Here is a 19445-nt window from a genome sequence, read left to right as displayed (position 1 = left end):
TAATGAGGGGAAGGACTATGAAATTCATCACAAACCTTTAAAACACAAACAGGGCATCATTAGCATGCAAACAGCAGGCACAGCGCTGTTCATTTGTAACGGTGGGGCACATGGCAGAGGCCTGCCGAGGCAGGCGAACTCAGGGAGGGTCACCCTTTTGCCACTGTGTCACTGGAGCTCTGTGCTGCCCGCTCGAGCCAGCCCTCCCCGCGGCAGCCTGGAAGGACACTCCCTGCAGGCTCCATCTGGAAGGGGCGCCGCCGCGGTGAGAAGGAGAACAGCACACGCCCGCCTGATCAGTGTCAGGGCACTGAGGGCACTGAGCCCACTGAGCGCTGCCACCTCTTCTCAGAGATCCTCCTCCTAGAACACGGGGAGACTTAGAGACCAGTCCTCACAGGTCCTAAGGATGATCAAAACGTAACTCTGTACTTTACAAAGGCTAGTCATTGGTAGAAACAGATGGAGTTGGGAAGAACCTTGGAAATTATCAGTGCAACCTTAGCCTGCTGGACGAGGTGAATTATGACCTGCCCCCCCCCCAGGTCCCTACCCGTCGGAAGACAAGATAAATTGCCCTTTCACCACAACATTTGCAGTCTTCTAGACCAACAGCCCCAGGCTAAATGCCCCACTTAAAAACCGGGTGTTTCTGCTGTGCTGTTTCCATGTCACTCGTTGGCATGGAATCTCCCTTGATTCTCAGATTCCAACAACTGAAGGTCATCCTTCCCATCTGAAGGTTTTCAGCAAAATGGGAGATCCTTGAGGATTTTCCCATTAAAATGATCTCACAAAAAGGTTAACGTGTGTCAGAATATTGGGCCTCTGATGGGAATCAAATGAATAAAAAGCTACAATGAACTGGTTTAACATGCTTTATCACAGTCACAACTATACTACTCATTTCACTAAAATCTTTCAAATCAGCTCTATGATCTTGTGGCCAAACTCCAATTACTGGAAAGCAAATCGAGGAGCCCCGTATTTGCCCCATGAAAACTGAAAGAATATTAACGTTTTCTCTAATTTGTCATCAACTGGTTATGCTGGCCCCCAGAGATGCGGCTAAACAAAGGTGAGAGTGAGTGGGAAGGACATGACTACAGGGAAGACGGGCTCACCATTAGGGCCAACGAGTCAGACACAGAACTCCATGGAACATCTCTAAAATGGGAAAACAAATTACCATTCAATTTCAGCTATTAACTCTGTACACACTGGTGAAATAGCTAAGAGAAATAAACTTTGAAAATGGCATGAGTAGAAAAAATGACATGGCAGAGGGTTTTCAGTGGGAAAGATGACCTGGTCCTTACTGGATGGATACTTCTGCAAGCATTGAAGCTTCTTCAAGCACGTAACTGAGCCACAGCCTGGGAGGTCCTCTTCCAGTGGGCGGCCCTGCCCTCACCTCAACCACCTGGCCAGGTCAGGTCCCCTTTTCTCCTGGCTCAGACACTGACAATTCTGTGGAGTTTCCTTGAGCTACTTCTCTTCCTGCCTCTCAAAGACTAACAGCTCTTCTAACTCGGGGCAGCCTCGCCCCCTACACGTACAGGGGAGGCAACAAGATGTAATGGAAAGATGACAGGTGCCTGGGGAGGAGATGAGCAGAATCTCCTCTTGGGGCTGGTATCCTGGGAAAGGTAAGTGGAGATGATGCTTCTTACCTTCCCACGTTACTGTGAAAATCCATGCCCTATAAATTATGCCCTAACCACACAGAAGGCACCACAAAGGACATCTTCTTCACACTCTCCTGAGCATACAAAGAAGGGGAGTTGCTGGCAGGCTCTAAAGCCTTCTTTGGGGTATGGGGGGAGCACTCTGGCCTGTCAAGCATTCGATCAGGAACACAAGAGGAATCCCACATGACCTCTGGTCAGGATCATCATTATCCATGTTCAGGGAACATATTCCTTGCTTCCAGGCACTTCTCCTGGTTTTCTGTGAACCATCCCTAGTATATTCTGTGACTGTCATCTGTCTCACCCACTAGACTCCGTGTTCTACAACGGCAGGGACCATATTTGGTTTTGCTCAGACTCTGAGCTTAGTATAATCCTGATAAACATTGTTGTTGAATGCATGAACCAATCAATGAATCAATGTCTACTCTCCCTATAAGACTTGGAGTTCATCACCAGTAGGAACCATCTTTTTTTCACATCCACAGCAACCAGCAACATGCCTTGCATATGGCACACACTCAGTGATATTTTGTTGTGTTGAACCAAGTAGGAATGGTTTTCATGCTTCTGCTTTCCCAGTACTCTGACCAGCATGGCGACTGGATTTGGGGTGGCCTCACTCAAACTCACAACAATGATCCTAATGCTTCTAACTTCTCCTGAAGACCCCAGCACTTCGTCCTGGGACCTCTTCCAATCTCCATGTCATCTCTGATATCTCCACCAGGCTAGACAGAGAGGGGAAAAAGAATCTTCTTCAATTCATACCAGGGAGAAGGAAAGAATAATAAAAATGGTCTATTTTCACAAGCCAAATTTGGAGAAAGGTAATTCTTTAGGTAATAAAGAATTCCTAGTATTCCATACCGAAGGAGATAGAAATTCCTAGTATTCCATACCAAAGGAGACAGAAAATGCAGTTCTTCTCTGGAGAGAATCACTACAAATAACCAGCATGCCCTCCTCGCTCCACAAACCCCAGGTCCCATGAATGGGATGGTGACAACATTACAACACGTGCAGAATTCATAGAAACAAACAGACTGGAAAGAAAGATATTGAATGGTTTTGAGGGTTAATAGACAAGCAAGACTTCTTCCATGCTTCCTATGAAGATTTTCCTGTAGTTTTTAATAGTTTATATCACTTTTAAAGGAAAATTTTCTCAAGAAGAAATAAGGGTGGGAATGTAAATTGATACAGCCACTATGGAAAACAATATGAGAGTTCCTTAAAAAATTAAAAATAGAACTAACATACGACCCAGCAATCCCACTACTGGGCATATATCCTGAGAAAACCGTAATTCAAAAAGAGACATGTACCACAATGTTCACTGCAGCTCTATTTACAACAGCCAGGACATGCAAGCAACCTAAGTGTTCATCGACAGATGAATGGATAAAGAAGATGCGGCACATATATACAATGGAATATTACTCAGCCATAAAAGAAACGAAATTGAGTTATTTGTAGTGAGGTGGATGGACCTAGAGTCTGTCATACAGAGTGAAGTCAGAAAGAGAAAAACAAATACCATATGCTAACACATATATATGGAATCTAAAAAAAAAAAAAAAAAGTTCTGAAAAACCTAGGGGCAGGACAGGAATAAAGATGCAGACATAGAGAATGGACTTGAGGACACGGGGAGGGGGAAGGGTAAGCTGGGACGAAGTGAGAGAGTGGCATGGACATATATACACTACCAAATGTAAAATAGATAGCTAGTGGGAAGCAGCCACATAGCACAGGGAGATCAGCTCGGTGCTTTGTGACCTCCTAGAGGGGTGGGATAGGGAGGGTGGGAGGGAGACACAAGAGGGAAGAGATATGGCGATATATGTATATGTATAGCTGATTCACTTTGTTATAAAGCAGAAACTAACACACCATTGTAAAGCAATTATACTCCAATAAAGATGTTAAAAAAAAAAAAAAGAAGAAATAATAACAGTAGTTAGGAGGCACCCCAATAATTAGACAGTGTCTTCAATTAGCTTCCCTGCCTTACTTGGTTCTCCCTGGGAAACCTGCAAGTCTTTGATGTGGAACAGCCAGCAAACTACTAATTAGGATGGCAGGTTGGAATCCCAGGCCCACGGTCAAACAACAGCAGAAGTGTTTCAGAGATTTCCTTTTAAATATCTTAATTGACAGAGAAAAAGAGGGAAGAAAAAAGGGAGAAATGTGGGAAAATACTGGATAGAAGGAAGTCTCCATAGTGCAGAAAAACAAAACAAAACTTTTTTTGTTCCTTGTGAGGAGTAACGCAGATGAAAGCTCTATCAATATTCTGGACATAAAATTTATGAAAGCATATTTCTCCTTGTGAGAAAAAGTCCAGGTCCTTCTGAAGGAAGTGAACACTATAAATTTATCTCAGGCACTTTACAGTTAACAACCCACATTATTATAAATGTTCCATCTCCTAATCAAGCCAGCTTTGAACAGCATGATTCCTTTAGAGACCTGGGCTCTTTTCTCTTCCTCATCTCTTCAATAACCAACACTTCCCCAAACCTGCCAAGGTCAAGGATTCCGAATACTGCTAAGTGCTTCTTAGGAGACTAGCTGGAAGAAGGGGGAGATGGGCAGGGAGGGGAGGAGGAAGAGAGAAGGGTAAGGAGGGGAGAAGGAGGGGAGAGGAGGAGGGCAGGGAAAGATGGAAGTGGGGAGGCGGAGTTTGGGAGAAAGAGAGGAAGAGGAGGGGGGAGGGAAGGAGCAGCAGCTTTGGGGGTGGGGTGGGGGTGGAGCCCTACCCCAGCACCTGAAGCAGAAAACCAATACTGGGCATAAAAATGATTTTCTCTGGTTTTGCTTCTGTTCCTTAAAAAGGGAACAAAAATGAACACCGCTAAATGTATTTGTCCTCAGAATTGAAATGGATTGGTATTTCTTGCTGTTTATCATTAAGAAAGCAGGATGAGACACCTCCAACACCACCCCTTTCAGGAAGCTGGGAAGCCTAGACCATTCAGATTGAGCGAGCCAGCAGCTGTCCTGCAGGAGGACTACAGAGAAGGGCGGCCTTCCAACAGCGGCCCTGACCCAGCAGCAGAGCCACCAGGACCAGGTCAGCAGCTGGCCCTCACCTGCAAAGGTGAAGATGCACAGACACAACCAGCAAGGCCTTTCCCAGGTAGAGCCTAGAAGCAGTCCTGCATTTTGCACCAAAAGATGCATAGTCCTTCTCAATAGATGTCTGTGACAGCAAAAAACTGTAAAGAGCCAAACTTCCATTCTTTCGCCCTTAGGGAATATACAGAGCAGGGGGAACCTAAGAACCCAAACCAGCCAAATGAGCCTCAGAAACAGTGCTGAGCAAAGGAGACATGAGTGCCACAAACAGGGCAAGCTGACCATGATCCAGTTAGGGTCTTGTTCACACCCACACACACACCACTCTTAAAAAAAACAAGTGAAGACACAGGACAGGGCTGCCTCTGAAAGATGAGGGGGCTGTCATCAGGGAGGGACTCAAAGGGGCTTTAAAGCCACAAGTCACTTTCTCTTTCCTAAGCCCAATAATGGGTAAAAGCAATTAATTTGATTAATTTCTAAACTGTGCATGTATTTATGTGCATGATTCCATAATAAGCATAAATGGCCTAATTCACTCCCCACAGCAAAGGAAAGTATATTATTTGAGAGGAAAGTAATGCCCAATATCTAACCTAAGAATTCATTCAAAGACAACCAAATGTCTCCAAGCTCATTTATGTTCATGTTTTCATGTCTTCTGAGTATGTGGAGAAAACTGTAAATAAGATTTCTCTGCAGATTGCCTGGCAAAGAAAAACAGATGATTTTTGTCATTGTGTCAATTTAGAGCTGCTTACAAAATATAACGGAAAACATGAAACTATCCCACGACCTGCAATCCCATTCCTAGGTACTTACTCAAGAGAAATGAAAACATATGCCCACACAAAGGCTTTTACATGAACACTCACAGTAGCTTTGTTCATCACAGCCAAAAACTGGAAATAACCCACAGGTGCATCAGCAGGAGGATGGAGAGAAAGGTTGTGGGATGCTACTCAGTAATAAAGGGGGAATGGATCACCGGTAAGTGCAACAATGTGGGTGAACTTCAAAATCATTATGTTGAGTAAAAGAAGGCAGACACCAAAGAATACCCAGTGTGTGATCATTTGTACAAAGGTCAAGGAGGGGCAAAACTAATCTATGGTGATAGATGGCTTCTAGAAAGTGGTTTCCCCTGGCCAGGAGAAACTGGCTGGGAAGGGGCACCAGGGAACTTTCCAGGTGATCAAATGTTCTTCATCTTGTTTTGAGTGGTGATTAAAGGGGAGTGTACAATTGTCAAAATTCATCAAACTAAATGCTTAAGTGCTGTACATGTTATTGTACGTAAATGACGTCTAAAAATAGGTTGTAAAAAAGTTTGTAGAATGGCTTATAAAAAAGGGATGTTCTACATTTTTAGAGATTTAAAGAGACATGAAATATATAAAACTGAAAACAGGACAGACTTTCTGTGCACCTCCAAATCTGGTGTTTTGACTGTGAATTACTGAGCCCTGATGTGCAGGGCCGTGAGTCCCTAACAGTGCAGAACACCGTCCTGATGCCAGGAGGCTCTGGACAACACTCTTTATCACAGCTGGTGCCCCTGAATGACACAACAGGAGACCTGTACTGGGAGAACCCTAAAAATAAGCGACAATGTAACAACCAACATGGAATAACAAACAGCATTCTCATACTGCATTCTAGAAACCCATTAGAAAAGGGAAGGGAAAAAAGATCCCTTTAGCAGGAGCAACAGAAACTCTGAGAAGAATCTTTGTGGATAAATCCTCAGACCCCGTGGAAAGACATAAAAACAAGCGCAGAATAAATGGAAAAGTACACCCTAGTTATGGTTGTAAAATCGCCCAGTTCTTCTCAAGCTGATCTATAAATTCAGTACCATCCCAATCAAAATCTCAACATAACAGTGGTGAAGGACGGGCGTTAGGGGCTTTGCCAAGAGCAAGGAGAGTTCTGGGGCCCCCACTCAGCTCTCCCTGAGGAGAGCTCCCACCTCCCCTGAGACACACCTGGAGTCTCTTGCCGGCCCCCTTGTGCCATGACTCGGAACCTCTCTGGCCTCCCGATCCGTCTAGCTGAAGACTCCAGGAGCAACCCTGACTCGGCGCAAGTCCCTTCCAACCTCCCCCAAATCTCCAAGTCGGCCACCCCCGATCCCTAACTCAGGCTCAAGCCTGACCATCACCATCTCCATTCCTGCTCTGGAGCTCCAGAGCCCAGGGCTGACACAGAAGACGCATGAAGAAGAGAGGCTTAAGCCAGGTGGGTAAGCAGCCGCCTTAGAACGTGCAAAAAATGAGCAGGTAGCAGAGGAACTGGGGAGAGGCAGACGGGGGTGAGAGGGACGAACACCCTCCCGCAGGCGGCGGGCTGGCAGGGAGGAACGCCAGGCCAGAGGGTGGCTGGGGTGGGGGTGGAACGTGATCACGTTTTGACTTGTTTGTTGTAAGCAGGAGGCGAGTAAGCGGCACTGGCACCGGAACAAGACTGACCTTGAGGTACTTGGGGGAGGGGGGTGCGGGAGAAGATGGGGGTGCTGGTGTCACGGCAGTGGGAAGGCTGGGATGAGGCGGTTTGGGGAGCGAGAGCAAGGGACTCCAGAGCAACAGGACGTTCGAGTGCGTCTCCCTCACTGACTGCGAGTGTGGCAGAGATGGAGGCATTCGCACCTCAGGAAGGGACGCGACAGCCTGGCACGCACAAGGGGAAGCCGCCGGTGGCCATGGTGGAGAGGGGCTCCCTGCATCATTAAACATCACGGAGCCCCTCTCCCAGCTCAGCTCCTCAAGGGGTGTGGTTATAACTTATATCAAATAGATGCTCTTTCTTCATAGAATCTAAGAAGCTACAGACTGAAAGACGTGCCACTGCTTCATGCATCACTAAGGGAAGATGCTGCCGACTCAACTTGGCACGACGCTTCCTCATTACCTGGAACTTACACCTGATACTTAGTGAAAGAGCTACTGTAAACTGAATCGGACAGGTTTATCATTTATCGCCCTTGTATGGATATGTAAAGAAAAAATAAGCCACAGCCACTGACTCGGGTATTCCCACACTTTCCTTCACGGTCAGAATCCCACTCTCTGTGCCAACTTGCCCCTCAGAGCCATCGACCCACACGATTTCACTCAGTGTCACCCCGTAGACCATGGGCAGGGGGGTGTGACATCTCCATGGCAGTCTCTGGGGGTCTTCCAGGTCACAGACCCCCATTCAGGGGATCTGATTCTGTCCTTTGCGTTCATCATCCGGGACTCCTATTCTCTGCACATGTGGGCCTTACAGCTAGTTGACCGACTGACCCCTGTCCAGTCACACCCCGGAGTCCACACCCGTGTCAGCACTGATTATGACACACATCCCGATTCCAGAGATGTTAACGTGAAGAGAATGGGCACCTTAGAATTGACAGCTGATATCTTCGTGGAAATAGGTTACAAGGTGGAAGGATATTTTCACCAGAGACCAGGAATCATTAAAGAATCAAATGGAAATTATGGAATAAAAAAATATAATCAAGAATTTGGTAGGTTTGCTAAGTAGCAGATTAGACACCATAAAAAAGAGGATTTGAGAGCTATAAAATAGGTCAGCAGGCAATATCCAGAACTGAACATAATGTAGGAAACATATGGGACCCAGCAAAAAGGCCTAACATACTCTTATTCGAGTTCCAGGAGAGAAGGGACAGAGGTGGCATTTGAAGTGATACTAACAAAAAACATTAAGCCACAGGGTCAAGAAGCACCATAAAGGATAAAGACGCAGTAAACCACCCCAAGAACACTGCAGCGAAATGATGAAAACTAAGAAAGAAGCTTTTAAGTCGGGGTGGGGGGGCGGGGGTTTACCTTCAACGGACAACTATTAAGACTCACAGCCAACTTTTTAACAGAAAGGACAGAAGCCTGAAGATGAGGGAGAAACACTTTTAAACTTGTTTAAACTGAAAACAAAAGCTAAAAACCAAAACAAACAAACAAAAAAACACCCCTTTACACCAAAAGAAGGAAATTGCTATAGAATTCTGTGCCCAGCAAAGATATCCTTCAAAAATCAAACACAGGTAAAAGTAAAGCATTTCCAGACAAAAAGAAACTAAACAAATTTGTTTCCAGCAGACTCATACTAAAAGAAATATTAAATAAAGTTTTTCAGGTTGAAGGAAAATGATCCCTGGCAGAAGGACAGAAATACAGGAAGGAATAAAGAGTGTTGGAAAGGGTAAATAAATGGATATATCTAAATAAATATTGAGTGTATAAAACAACACTACTGTCTTGTAGGGTTAAAATAAACATAGAACTAAAACACATGACACTGACATCACAGTCAGGGGGAAAGTGAGTAAAGGCGGGAGGTGAGATGTTTTGAGGTTCCTGCACTGTATGAAAAATGGTAGAAGCACTAACTTAAAATACTCGTGTGCAGAGACCTCTAGAGCTACACTAAACCAACACATAGATGATACATCAATACATAGCTCATACAGTCTTCAGTGTGTCACTAACAGAAGGCGAAGATGGGATGATATTATAAAACCTGATTGCTACAAAAGAAGTCAAAAAAGGAGAAAAAAGCAATAAAACCAGGTGAGACAAAAACAAAATAAACAATGAAATGGTAGACTTAAACCCAGATGTGTTGCTAATTACATTAAATGAAAACAGACTAAACATTCCCATTAAAAGGCAAGAAAGGCCTGTAACCCAGTAGGTGAATGCAGCCTCCAGAGAGCCTGTGCGCTCAGGGCTTCCTAGGGCAGCTACACTCCTGGCTGCACCTCAGACGGGCCAAGTGGAGGAGAGGGCAGCGTGACAGAACCAGCCTCAGGTCACCCTAGCAAACTAAGACTAGCTCATCCTTTATGCATTCATTTGAAGCCCTTCTGAGTGCTTTGGGGATATGAGGGCAAGTCAGCTGCTTCCTCTGGCGTCAAAACAAAAGTCCTGACAGACCAAGACAACAGCCAAAGGAATAAAAGATCAGGTCCCGAGATATTAAAAACCTGGATTCCTTCTTCCCTCAGAGGCAGACATGCCTGCTGTGGCCCTAGGCGCACTCTCAAATGTTCCTTTGCAAAGCTGGGGCCTGCTCTTTCCTGGAGCCCGCTCCTGCCATCAACAGTCTCCAGGTCCCCCACAGGCCCACCAGCCCAAAGCCCTCCCTTACAAGCCCAATGGAATTCCACAAGGTCCCTGGTCAATCGCTCTGTTTTTTCTCCCTCAGTTTAAAAGGTGAAAATTTTCGTATCGGCTGAGTAGAAACATACTCAAATTAAAACAAGGAACAGTAGAGTTTTAAAAATAAAGGAGCTTCTAATTTTCAAGACGACTAAAACACTGAGAGGAACTGTATAATCCCCATCTCCTACTCCTGTGTGTCCTGCAGAAATCAGACCCAATGCTGTCCAAAACGCTTGCCTCTAAAAAGATCATCTGACTTTAATCGTTAATACAGACTATTCTGTCTCATTAAATAGATAAGAATAAACTCTTGTTAGAGCGAGAGCATTTTAAAGCTGAAATGAATTTTAGAGATTTATCCAAGGTCGCAAGTATTCAGCGCTATTAAAACAGGTCTCCTGACTCCCAAGCAAATGCTGTGTTAACTGTTAGGGAGTTATCACTAAGTACATTAATTAAAGAGCAGCTTTGTAAAACAAGAAATTTCTTTAGGGCAATGAAGGCAGGAACACCCTTTGCCCACACTAAGCTACCCCAGATCGCTCTCCCTCTGAGTTCCACATCTGCAACTCTAGGATGAGTATGGAAAAGTATAGACACCACTGGTTAGATAGTCATCTTCCTGAAAAGAGGACAGTAAACTAATGGTCACTTCCATTACCTGCAACTCTCTTTGTCAATGAATTGGGTGTTCACTTACCTACTTTTTATGTATTAAAAACAGTGACTTTTAACAATGATGAAAATCTTAAAATTATAAGTAAAACCACTATTTCCTCTCATTTGAGGCTATACCAAGAACCTATAATTATTAAAGAAGTGTCGCCCTCACACTTGCATTCAGCCCCAAAGTGGCCCCTCACACACCTGTGACCCACAGCCAGCTGGAGTCTACACTGCATGTACACACCCCCAAAGCACCGGGACCACTTGGACAGGTACAAGTATCAATTTTAAGATGATTAGCCATCTCTATTCTTTGGGTTGTAAACCCCTTTAAGACAGGCTGTTATCTTCTGACTACAGGATCCCTCACATTAACATTTAAGGTGCTATACATAACCGATGTTTATTTTTTTCAAGATGTTTATTTTTTTTTTCCTTAGAGTATTCAATATAACACTTTTCCTTCCACTAAGACAAACTGATTTCTCACCATTGGTTGTTTTTCTTGGGTTAAATGCCCCTAATAAGCTTAGCTACTTTAATGCATGGAGCAGGTAAACACAGTCAAAGGGAACAGGTTTGCTGAGCAGAGACCCTTCCACCTGCCCCCCACTGCCTCAGGGTGGTGACTGCAAGGATTGCACTGTCCTCAGGGTGCTGCCCTCTGGGCGGTGCTCCCCACCAAACAGCTCTCACTGCAGTTGGTCCTACAGACAGAGGGACCAGCCATCTCTGACAGACTCAAGTCAACCTCTGTGGATGGGAGAGTAACAAAAGCTGCCCCCAAGGCATAAATGGCTGAAGGCAGGCCCCGGGCAATAGCCTCTCTAGCTGCTTACATCACACACACACAATGCATGGAAACAAGAGAGGACAGAAGTGGCAGGACGAACTACATGTGGATTTCACAACCCAGGCCGGTAACATGTGGGTCCTTCTGCCTCACAGTCCCATTCCTACATGAAGTGATACTTGGAGAACAGGTATTTTAAATCAGATGTCTATTATTAAAGTCATACATAGTCATGATTTTTAAATGCAAGGTGTACGGGATTTAGGGTAAAAGTCTTCTTCTGCATCTACCTCAAACTCACCATGACAAATGTTTTGTGCATCATTTCAGGGATTATCTGTGTAACTACATGTTGGTGGGACTAGAATTAAGCAACACAGCAAGATGTCACAAGGCAAGTGGAAACAGTGAACAACTAGGGGAGCCACAGGCTCATCTCCCATTATGTTCACTCCAGGGCACTTGCACGAGTGGAAGGATGGGCAGATCAAGCGAACGACCAACCTACCTACTCATACATACACGAACACATCCATGTACACAGATGTCACACACACCTACACTATTAATTTGACAAGAAGAAACAGCTGAATTTCTATAAGTTACATATGCATATTCTAAGACTGCTGAGTACATTTTCTTTTGTGCTTTGCTTTTTAAACTTACCACATTTCAGTCTTCTCATAATAGAAGTCAAATAGCCTTAGAATTCTGTGTTCCTCCAAAGTTTGAAATCTTTTGGAGGGAGGAGGAGTGGGAGAAGACCCCTGTGACAACATTCTCAATTTCTTCTACATTTATTGACTCACTTTGAGTTTCTATCTTTTCTGAGGTCAATTATGGCCATTTGATTTTCCTAGAAAATTATGCCTTTCATACACGTTTTCCAATTTATTTGCAATGTTTTCCAAAGCACTCCTTGATGATGCTTTAAATTTCTTCAAATCTTGAGCTATTTCTCTTCAATCATTTATGATCTCTCCTTGAATTTTATTGAAATTTGGCTAAAAAATGTTTTTAATCAAAACAAAGCTTATAACTAAAAATCTATCAAGGAACCTGCCCTACATGCAGCCCTTTAAAAGAGAAACTTCCTTGATGACACTGACACAAGTCCTATATAACCCTCCTGGTTGGGCCATGTGCTTTACATCCTGTTCACAGCAGCATTATTCATAATAGCCAGAAGGTGGATACAACCCAAATGTCCATCAACAGATGGATAAACAAAGTGTGGTCTATTCAGCCAATGGAATGTAATTCACCTATAAAAAGGACTGAATTACTGATACATACAACAACATGAAGCACATGGATGAATCTTGAAAACATCATGCTAAGTGGAAGAAGTCAGACACATAAGGCCACATAGTGTATGATCCCATTTATAATTTTATGCTATGTGAACTTTATCTTAATTTTTTAAAAATCTCCATTATATATCACACCAACAAGTAACTCCTTGACATTTAAGACAGGGTGTCCAGAAACCTTTGTGAAGCCCCAACTCACGAATATCACTGAGACATACAGTTTCCCGTGTAAAATGAAATCAAGTATAACAGAAGTGGCCATTCCCCTCCAATCCATTCTCATTTCCCCCTTGATCAGCACTCTCTCATTTGGCTGGAATATAATTTGACAACTCTTCACAGTTACACATGGTGAGCATACGGTGGGCTCCTTGCCATCTCCAAATTTCACATTCCATTCTTTAAGGCACCACACCTTCTACTTTCTGACTTAGAACCAGCACTTCCTCAGACATCTTTATTTCCATCCTCACACGTCCTCCAGAGCTGTTTACACAGAGCCCTGCATCTTGGGCCTCCAGGTTAACTCAGGAAACCAGCCCTGCACATGAAATCTGTGAATGCCAGACATCTGAGCTGCAGTCTTAGTTTCAAACTGACAGCATTTGGTCCTCATTTGCAATTTGTCACACACACAGAGATAACTGTCTTGTTAAAAGGAACATGAAGGTGAGAGACGATGTCCTGGAGAGGCTAGTTAAGGACAGAGTTAAGCCTGTATTTGTCTCTAAAACTACGACCCCTCAAGTAGGTCAGTTCATAGAGGAGAGCAGGGAACAGAGGTGGTTAGCCAGGAGCGGGGAGCTGGAGAGAGGGTGAGCCCCTGGGGGATGCACTTCACAGAGAGGGTCTCCAACTCTCATGGAAAGTAGGGATCTGCCCATAGCGCTGTGGCCCCTCCTGGTGCAGACACTTTCCCCATTAACCCTTCTTCCACACTTACAAATCTTTTTTTTTTTTAATTTGTTTTATTTATTTTTGGCTGTGTTGGGTCTTCGTTGCTACACGCGGGCTTTCTCTAGTTGTGGCAAGCGGGGGCTACTCTTCATTGTGGTGTGCAAGCTTCTCATTGCGGTGGCTTCTCTTGGTGCCGAGCACGGGCTCTAGGCACGTGGGCTTCAGTAGTTGTGGTTCGCGGGCTCTAGAGCACAGGCTCAGTAGTTGTGGCGCACGGGCTTAGTTGCTCCGCGGCATGTGGGATCTTCCCGGACCAGGGCTCGAACCCGTGTCCCCTGCATTGGCAGGCGGATTCTTAACCACTGTGCCACCAGGGAAGCCCACAGTTAACAAATCTTAAAAGTTACATTTCTAGGAAGTAGCAAAGCCAAAATCCAACCAGCCCAGGTTCTCTGCCTGGTTACCAGGCCGTGAACTCACCCCTCCCCAGAAAGAGCCAGAGTTCTTCCAGCCCCAATAGGCTATTCATCCTCCAGATGGGCTGCAAAATGATTTCCTTCTTCTATTTTCATGTGTTTATTGTGTTTTTAAAAGAATGCCCAGGTCAGACCTCTGAGCTGCTCTGAGTGTTGGCGGAGGGATGGCCAGGCCTTTATGCTCTCTTAGGAAAAGCAGTGAGAGATGGATTTAGTAGGGGAGTTTGGCTAAGATGCTTCAGAATCTAAACTCCACATCCAGAGGCTGTTTCCAATACCTTGGCCTCTGGGGACAGGGCAAGACGGGAGGTATGTGGGCAGGGCTAAAGAGGAGACTTTCAGCTGATGAGCATAAATCAGAATTCTCACTGAACCCGGTACATGGAAAAGCTGTCAGGTGAGCAGTGATTGAAAAGAGGGGTAAAGATGAAGTCTGGGAACACTGTCAAGGCCAGAGCAAAATATAAAAAAAAATGTTTGTCACAGGTACAAATCTTAACATTCCGGGCAGAAAGCAATTAAGTGAAACTGTGAAAACATAACAGTTAACCCCAAGAAGACCAGAAGACTTTGTCTACACTGTCATGCAAATTTAATGAGTACAGGATGCAAAGTGCTTCACAGCAGATACTGAATTATGTAAACTGTGAGCCATCCATTCACAATTCTGCCTTTGGCTATGAGTCCTTATTTGCAGTTTGTCACAAAAACACAAACAAGCCCAACCTTAGGACCCAAGGAAAGGAAAGGGCTGGCGAAGGCAAGAAGAGGGAGAGTTGGCTGGCCTAGGGGACAGCAGAATGCGAATGACAGTGTGACAATGGCATTAGGAGGGCTCTCGATCTCCCTTACAGGGCCATTTTCACTGGCTGAACTGCAATGTCAATTTGGGACTTGGGTCATAACATGACTGCCCCAAGCAGAGTCACTACAAGAAACAATCCACCTTGGTCTATTCTACAGATCTCTTTGGAGCACCTCCCAGGTGGGAAACACAGTCCTAGGGCAAACTTGGTTTCTTCCTCGAGTTTCTACATTTGACTCTGAAAATCCCAAGAAAAGGGAGAACCCACTTGCGTAAGGTTCTTTGCTGCAACCCCGTAGAGAACGCATTCCAAAGCACTGAAGGGGGTGGGTAAGGAGAGTTGTCTGTATTAACAATATCTGCTGCTCTGTCCCTACTCTCACCCCCCAAAGGGGCAGGCGCCACAGCCTGTGGGTCACAAGCACCGTGACCACCGCAGGAAGGAGGCCAGCGGTGGCAAGTCACCCAGCAGTGCAGTGGGCTCCAAAGCCCAACCAAGCAAACTGGACTGAGAGCCCGTTCCCTAACACCCACCAGTTCTACAGTCAATCCCAAATGCCTGGCAGCTTGTCTAGCGGCCATGGGATTCCTTCTCCTCGGGGTGGGCGGGTTGAGCTGTCAGGCCCATTTTTGGGAGGAGGCAAGGAGCCTGACTCCAGCATCCTAACCATAACCCCACCAGGAGACACTGCTGCACAGAAGAAGTGTTAGGGTCTGCAAACAGCAGCTGTGCCTAAACCCAAAGGACGAGCTGGCAAATGCCCAAAACACGAACGAAGCTGTCCACTGGCCCTGGCAACCGGCTTCCTCCTCAAACTCTCTCCTCCCGCCACGAGGTAGAATCGTCACTGCAGTTCACTCACGCATGCTCTGAGAGGATGCAGACGACTCTGTGATCAATACGAAGGAAAGGGTGATTGTCACTTAAATTAAAACGCAACAATTATTTCTGCTCTGATGATGGACTGGGTGGTGGAGGCTTGCTTTGTTCCAGGAAGACACATGTCCCTACACATATTCCACCTGGCAGGAAACTCTGTGAAAATGCATCCGTCTAACAGTAAAACCAACTTTCATCCCTTGACCGCTTGACAGACTTGAGAAGCACGACGAACTGAAGGGAAGGCTGAAATTGAGAACCTGCTACGTGCAATGCACCAAATGTCCTGCATGTGGTAACTAAGATTGGTCCCGTGAGGATTAACTGAGGCTGTCCAGCACCTCGGCTTCCCCCACAACCACTGCATGGGCCGCCCGAGGCCTGGCTGGAGGAGGGCGCATCACAGCAAGGTGCCAAAGGGCACTTTCCGTCCCCTTTCGTGGACATGCACACCGGACAAAATGGGCTCAGTCAGGGTCACTTCAGACACCTGCCGGCAGTGGAAGTCTTGCCAAATGTCTTCACCTACCTTAGGAAGTTATCGATATTCCCATTACATTTGTTTTCAAGCCACCCAGGAGAACTGCATTTCAGCCCAAGGAAAGGTGCTGTGGCTTTGCTGGTGGCTTGGAAACTCTTTGGGGAAAGAACAACGGAGAGACAAGACCATTTGTTTGCCATCTTCCACCAGCCCCAGTCCCTAAATCACACCTTGTACTAAACTGCCAGAACCCCCCAATTTGTTAGTAAGTCTTAAAAAGATAAATTCTTCACTGTAGACGCTCAGCTTTATAATCTCCTGCTCCCATCTCCCAATAAAACTTTCAGTTGAGACTTATGTTGAACCGAGTGAGGTTTATTTAACTGCAGGATTTTCAGCTGAAACAACAGTTGGCATTTTTCCTTCAATCTCCCGCAGAAACACAAATTTATGTACCTACAAGGTAATAAGGCAAAGTCTTAAATTTAATCAGGAGAAATATTTCACCCATGGCAAACTGATAAATTATTTAGAAAAGGGCTCAATCGGCCTGTCAAGGAAACCTGGGCCAGATAGTCCGGCAGCTTCAGAAAAAAACATCATCATCATGGTTTCTCTAAATTCCTTCTTGACCCCAAATCACCTTTATCAAAATGTTTAATCTTGAATAGTTAAAGCTAGAAAAGTAAAGAGGAAAAACCAGAAGGATTTTAACACCAGGAAGGAAATCAGCTTATCAAGGTACCACTCTTATAATGCTTATAATGGTTTTCAGTGGTTGATTTTCTGCGCTCCCTGGACGAGATGGAAGTCACAGGATTCCCCAGCCTGCTCCCATCCACGGCAACATGGAGGCATGCAAAGATTTCTGCAAACACTAATGAAAATGACCTTATTTCCAGTGGCCCAACCTTTTTGAGTCTTGCCGTACAGGACACAGAGAGAGAAAACCAGATCTATGGGTATCTACATCAAAGGTCTAGAAATTTAATAACGTTCCCATTGTTTTATTGCAGATGCAGCCAACCTCTCTCTATTACTGCAGAAAACTCGAGAGCCCTGTAGAGTGCAATAAAGTGGTGTGTGTTTTGCTCTGCAATGTTTCAAAGGACCCTGATTTATAGTTAGGAACCAGGCGCCCAGGCACAAACATCTGAGCTTGGTGACTGCCTCACGTTTTGTGCAAACTCTATGAGGCAGCATGAGGCTGACACACTCTGAAAACCACACCATCGGATGCCAGGCCTCCCTCCCTCTCCCGTAACCCACGTGAAGGTGTGCAGAACAGAGAAGTGTGCACTTGCACCAGGAAACGTGCCATTATTGCCCAGTGAATATTGCACAGCCCCACGACTGATACCAGCGAGCCAGTCAGGTATCCCGCTGCACTGTTACCTTAGGCTTGTCTCTGAAATACACAAGTCCCACTAAGAGTCTGTAGCAGCAACATTTTAAACATTCTTATAGTACTTAAAAATGAATGTAATGGTCTTGGCATTCAAAAAAGAAAATATTAAGTATTCATTGTTGTGTCTGCTTCCTGAATGCAGGCAAAAGATCCCACCCTGTCTGCAGGAACTGCTTCTTTCTAGGCTATAGCTGATACTTTATTCCAATTCTACTTTATAAACCAACCCAGATGGAATCCCACCCCACACTGGTACGCTGGCACCTTTTCCTAGGCATCCAATAATCTGTAAACATTCTCCCTCATTAGCCCTTTGAACTATCTCTCCTTCAAAAAATTACATTATAGATCTGTTCTTGAAACCCCACTAACTTTACCAAATTTTCTCAGACTAACAACCATCTACCCAGAGGACTATACCCCTTTGTACTGCTACTGGCCACCCAAGGTTAGCCCTCCCACTATCCTGGCAAGGTAATTTCTCAGTCCTATTAAGTGATTCTACACTGTCATTTTTGGATCTGCAATCATTTCTCTATGTATAATGTTACCTGCCTTACATGCTAATGCCTCTTCCAGATAGCATGGAAGAGATCTGCTCATAGACAGAAATTTAGATTAAAAAAAATAATAATCCTACTGTAGAAGATTCCATTTATTGTCAGCTAGCATGAACTTACTGATACCTACCAAGCTAAACTACTAATAAAGCTAGCAGTAAATCAACTCTTAGCACACACACACACAAAAATTACACATCACACCAAATGGAATAAACATATAATGTCTTCATATACTAAACATGCATTCTAAAAGACTATATCTTCTATATAATAATTCTTTAAAAGGAAGAAAGTAATTAAAACAGCAGAGACCCTTCCTATGAAGAATACAATCAGTAGATCTGGTCAGGTTCTTTTTTAAACAAATGTGTCTAGCAAAGAGCAAAAGCATGAAGTCAAACCCAGAGGATGGTCAGAAGTAGCTAAGTCAGAAAGGCATTCTTTTAAATTTCAGTAGTGCTGGTTCTCAACCTTCCATCTGCCAGTGACATCACGTCTTCCGATATTACCTGTGCACATTGTCCCACGTGGACTATAAGGTCTGTCTACGCCTCTCACTCACCCCTAAGTGCCTGTCTAGCCTGGAGTACCTTCAAAGTCCTCAAAGAAACTATTTTCTACTGGTAACACCGGGCATCTCGACTATTTTCAAAGGAACACACCATCTAAATATCTTTCTGGTCCTCATCCAAACACACTGTACTCTCAAGAAAAATGCTACTGAATTTTTATATAAACCACCAAGAGGTAACAAATTTGAGGGAGGAAAAAGCAAAGCCTTTAGACATAGGTGAAAATCTCCACTAAGAAACTGCCTTCTAGAGAAGAAGAGTCCAAGGACTTCCCTGGCGGTCCAGTGGTTAAGATTCCACGCTTCCACTGTAGGGGGCGCAGGTTCGATCTCGGGTCAGAGAACTAAGATCCCACAAGCCACGCAGAAGGAAGGGAGGGAGGGAGGGAGGGAGGAAGGAAGGGGAGGGGAGGGGAGGGGAGGGGGGAAGGAAGGACAAGATTCCATTACTACTGACTTGAAAAGTTAGAAATGCAAAGCACAAGGACACACCAGTGGCACAGAGATGTTTTGTGACATTAGTCACCTGGCACCATGAGCAACAGTAAAAATTACCAAGGGCACCATCACAGGCAGGAACAAATTTATTCCTGGCCATTCTCTTCTCTTGGAATGTAAATAATCCATGAAGAATTCCTAAATCCAG

At 44.8% G+C, this 19445-nt stretch overlaps 1 protein-coding gene across 5 annotated transcripts in view; it reads right to left on the bottom strand.

Moving 5' to 3' along the window:
• Positions 1–19445, bottom strand: part of RPTOR (regulatory associated protein of MTOR complex 1) — a 344195-nt gene that overhangs the window by 225219 nt on the left and 99531 nt on the right. The window lies entirely within an intron of this gene.

This window comes from Balaenoptera ricei, chromosome 20 (assembly GCF_028023285.1).
Source record: "Balaenoptera ricei isolate mBalRic1 chromosome 20, mBalRic1.hap2, whole genome shotgun sequence".
NCBI lineage: Eukaryota > Metazoa > Chordata > Mammalia > Artiodactyla > Balaenopteridae > Balaenoptera > Balaenoptera ricei.
Note: the sequence above shows the minus strand (reverse complement) of the source record. Positions and strands in the feature narration are given on the sequence as shown.